Here is a 4224-nt window from a genome sequence, read left to right as displayed (position 1 = left end):
CTCCCATATCTCTAGATTGTTTGGGTTTTCTTTGTCTTCAAGTCTACAAACATAAATGATGCTTACATATATACACACTTTAAAGGTGAAAAAAGAAATCGAAATTATGCCTTTTTCGAAAGAGATATGAACTGATTGTTTCAGGAAAATTATTTGGCAAAATACGAACACAGGTTACACAAGTACAAAACAGAACACCAGAATCATTATAGACCAAAGACTATTGTCATGGGTTATTGTCATATTTCCAAAATATATCTAATAGGATGTATAACCACTTTAAATTTTTTTTTTTTTGGATATGGGATTAATATTCCATTTATCTAAGACGTGACACTATGCATTTACGAGAGGAAAGATATCCATTTAAAGGAAAAATTGATGGCCAAGGAAATTTAATGTAATGAATTCCTGGCCATAAACCCGAGCAGTCGTGGTACTTTGCACCAGCAGATACAGCTGCTGATGCGTGCTATGCAACTAGCAAGTGGGATTAGTCATTTCCATTAAGAGTTTGTGGCACTAACTTTTTTTTTTGGTCGTTCAGACAGAAGCTTGATGGATGAATTACAGAAACAAACGGGGAGTGTTAGGTGGAAATAATAAAAATGTCGGTAGCAACCGGTAATCCTGATGTAAAACATGCATAAGCAATACGAAGACAAGCATCTAAACAACCAAAAAAAAAAGATTACCAAGTTTTTGCTTTTATATGGTCCGTGATCAAAATCGTTTATCAAGAATAATGATGATTTCGAAGGGCAGGCCTGTAACTTTTACGGTACATGTACAATAATATTATCTTCAGGGTTCGAAATATAACCTTGCTTTGTAAAAGCCTGCTTGAGAAGAAGACAGTGCAGTAAAACTGAGGCCAACGATTATAATCGATAAAAACAGATCATTAAACGAAGTACACACACCATTTCCATTTATTAGTAGTTATGTATCACAATGGTGGAACATTGTATGGCTACATTCAAATGCTGTATTATCTCTACATATTCAAGAAGATGATGAAGTGAGGGAACCGGTGGAACCATCACTGCTAATTCAGTAAATTGCAGCTGAATTGGCCGTCTACGACCGACAGCTTCTCGGCTTTTGTAACTGCATCGAATGGAAGAGGAGCAAAGCTTCGAGATGGGCCATAGAAGTGCGGGAATTTGTTCGAATCATCCACAAGTTCATACACCAATTCACCTCCGAGCTGCAACTGCAAATGTCAAACGGTAGCTCATGTACATCAAGAAGTTGAGGAACCAGAGCATAAACAAAAGCATAATGCTCAATGCTTAGGGAATGCAATTATGACACTAATTCAAGTAGGGCCGTAAAAGAGCCGAGCCGAGTCGAGCTCGACTCGAAAAGTTCAAGGTTGAGTTCGATTCGATTAAAATGCTCATGAGCTTAAAATTGTTAAACTTGACTCAAACTTGAAATCAAAACTTGAGCACGAAAAAACTTGAACTCGAAATATTTTTAGACTTAGCTCGATTGAAGCTCGAACTCGAAAAAGCTTGAACCCAAAACATTCTCAGACTTAGCTCAATTGAAACTCGAATATGAACTTAAACCTAAACCTTAAGTACATGAAGACCTCATGCTACATTTTCTCTCTCTAAAAAACAACATATAAATGTAAATATTATTAATAATCTAATTTTAAAAATTAAAAATTTAACATATTCTCTTACGAGTTGCTTGCAAGCTTTTTGAATCAAGTATCAAGTAGTTTGTTTCAGCTAATTAAAAACTAGAGTCGAAAATATTCGAATAGAGTGTTGACCGAATTTTGATCGAACCAATTTCGAGTAGCAGCCGACATATTTGTCTCATTTTCAGCCCTAAATTCAAGGATAGGGGAAATGGTGGTCTTTTTCAACTCCCAAATAACTAAAGATCTGTAATATTCATTGATGTTTCAACTCCCATCATTTCCAAAAATGAACCATTAAACGAACCTTAGTACTATTGCTTCCTTAACTAAGATTGCAAGTTAATTTGAGGGTTTCCGAATCTCTCAATTTGAGAACAATCCAAGTACCCAGATATTGTATTTTCATTTCAATTTGATCTTTAACATCAACAAGCAAAGGAGTAGAGTAAGATCTGAAGCATTCTTTGTCAAAAAACATGTAGAAGCGTTGTTTTACCGTCTTGGTATCAATTTGAAGAAGGTACAAATCCAGCTTGACGTTAGAGAAAAAATTCTGCAGTGTGGGCTTCACCTGCAACAAATGATAGCCAAACACAAACATGATTCAATTACATGTATCGGGAGATATAAGTAAAGGAATAAAATTGGGTAGTTGAGAGAGAAATAGAGAAACCTGATGAAGCGAGCTGAAGTGAATGAAACCAGAGGATTTGTCCAAATTTTCGCCAAAAGTAGATCCATTGTTCTGCAATGCTTCCCATTCCTAAGCCGTGCTAATCCTGTAGACGAATTCTTCCCCTTCACCAGCAGCCATTGTTAACGCTCAGCCCAACAGCCGATGGTGATTTTGGTCCAACCAAAGCACAGTGACAACTGTAGAGCACAGTGACAACTGTAGTGTTTTCTGGCGATAAGGCTTAATAGAATAGCTAGTCCAACTTTCCTTATGAGCTTCCTTGTGCTAAATCAATATACCCATTCCCCAGCCCATATATATATCAATAGAGGCTCTCAAAGCTTCAGCTTCAAGCGTCAATTCGCTCATTGAATTCGATTCCGGGAGAGGAGTAGATTTTCGCTTCTCTCCGTCGTTGGTCGTCGCTTGATAACCGCTCGCATTTCTCTCAGGCAAATTCCTCTACCTCTTCAAAATCCGAAACGAATTTTCGTTTCGCAGTTGATTTTTCCCCCCTTCTAATTTAGCTTATGGCTCTCCAGATCTGCCTTCTTGCTGGAGAACTGAGACCAACGATTATAATCGATAAAATCAATCATTAATGATGAGTTGAGCAGCTAGTGAGTAATTCGACTCGGGTTGATTTAATTCGAATTCAAGCTCGACTCGTGACTTTAACAAACTGAGTCGAATAAAGTTTAACTTGACTCGATAAATTTACGAACAATTCGTTAATTTTTTTATAATTTTTACTAGTTATCTTAAAAAGTTATTTCATTAGAAAATTTACTTAGATGATAAATGACTAATCTATTAATTTTATAATAAAATATTAAATTATTATTTGAAGAAGGTACAAATCCAGCTTGACGTTAGAGAAAAAATTCTGCAGTGTGGGCTTCACCTGCAACAAATGATAGCCAAACACAAACATGATTCAATTACATGTATCGGGAGATATAAGTAAAGGAATAAAATTGGGTAGTTGAGAGAGAAATAGAGAAACCTGATGAAGCGAGCTGAAGTGAATGAAACCAGAGGATTTGTCCAAATTTTCGCCAAAAGTAGATCCATTGTTCTGCAATGCTTCCCATTCCTAAGCCGTGCTAATCCTGTAGACGAATTCTTCCCCTTCACCAGCGCCATTGTTAACGCTCAGCCCAACAGCGATGGTGATTTTGGTCCAACCAAGCACAGTGACAACTGTAGAGCACAGTGACAAACTGTAGTGTTTTCTGGCGATAAGGCTTAATAGAATAGCTAGTCCAACTTTCCTTATGAGCTTCCTTGTGCTAAATCAATATACCCATTCCCCAGCCCATATATATATCAATAGAGGCTCTCAAAGCTTCAGCTTCAAGCGTCAATTCGCTCATTGAATTCGATTCCGGGAGAGGAGTAGATTTTCGCTTCTCTCCGTCGTGGTCGTCGCTTGATAACCGCTCGCATTTCTCTCAGGCAAAGTCCTCTACCTCTTCAAAATCCGAAACGAATTTTCGTTTCGCAGTTGATTTTTCCCCCCTTCTAATTTAGCTTATGGCTCTCCAGATCTGCCTTCTTGCTGGAGAACTGAGACCAACGATTATAATCGATAAAATCAATCATTAATGATGAGTTGAGCAGCTAGTGAGTAATTCGACTCGGGTTGATTTAATTCGAATTCAAGCTCGACTCGTGACTTTAACAAACTGAGTCGAATAAAGTTTAACTTGACTCGATAAATTTACGAACAATTCGTTAATTTTTTTATAATTTTTACTAGTTATCTTAAAAAGTTATTTCATTAGAAAATTTACTTAGATGATAAATGACTAATCTATTAATTTTATAATAAAATATTAAATTATTAATTAATAATTATTATTTTATTATACTAAAAATTAAATCT

The 4224-nt window shown here is 36.4% G+C and overlaps 1 protein-coding gene and 1 long non-coding RNA gene across 5 annotated transcripts in view; one reads left to right on the top strand and one right to left on the bottom strand.

The window, feature by feature from the left end:
* Positions 1–1046: 1046 nt before the first annotated feature.
* LOC120158300 lies at positions 1047–2808 on the bottom strand. 2 transcript variants are annotated; one of them, XR_005519216.1, is made up of 3 exons: positions 2334–2808; positions 2157–2231; positions 1047–1216 (listed from the first exon to the last, which is right to left on the bottom strand). It is a non-coding gene; the product is annotated as an uncharacterized LOC120158300 (long non-coding RNA). The 2 variants fall into 2 exon arrangements; XR_005519217.1 differs by having other exon boundaries at positions 1047–1210; positions 2334–2807.
* The window catches only part of LOC120158298 (ADP-ribosylation factor 2-B-like), a 12345-nt gene continuing 10810 nt past the window's right edge, over positions 2690–4224 (top strand). Inside the window, exon 1 of one of the 3 annotated variants that reach the window (XM_039169173.1) lies at positions 2690–2788. The gene's annotated coding sequence lies outside the window, so the exon portion shown is untranslated. Of the gene's footprint in view, positions 2816–3733; positions 3795–4224 lie in introns of those variants that run through there. The other 2 variants (XM_039169174.1, XM_039169175.1) reach the window with 2 other exon arrangements.

The sequence above is a fragment of the Hibiscus syriacus genome, unplaced genomic scaffold (assembly GCF_006381635.1).
Source record: "Hibiscus syriacus cultivar Baekdansim isolate YM2019G1 unplaced genomic scaffold, ASM638163v2 tig00111311_pilon, whole genome shotgun sequence".
In the NCBI taxonomy this organism is placed as follows: Eukaryota; Viridiplantae; Streptophyta; class Magnoliopsida; order Malvales; family Malvaceae; genus Hibiscus; species Hibiscus syriacus.
Note: the sequence above shows the minus strand (reverse complement) of the source record. Positions and strands in the feature narration are given on the sequence as shown.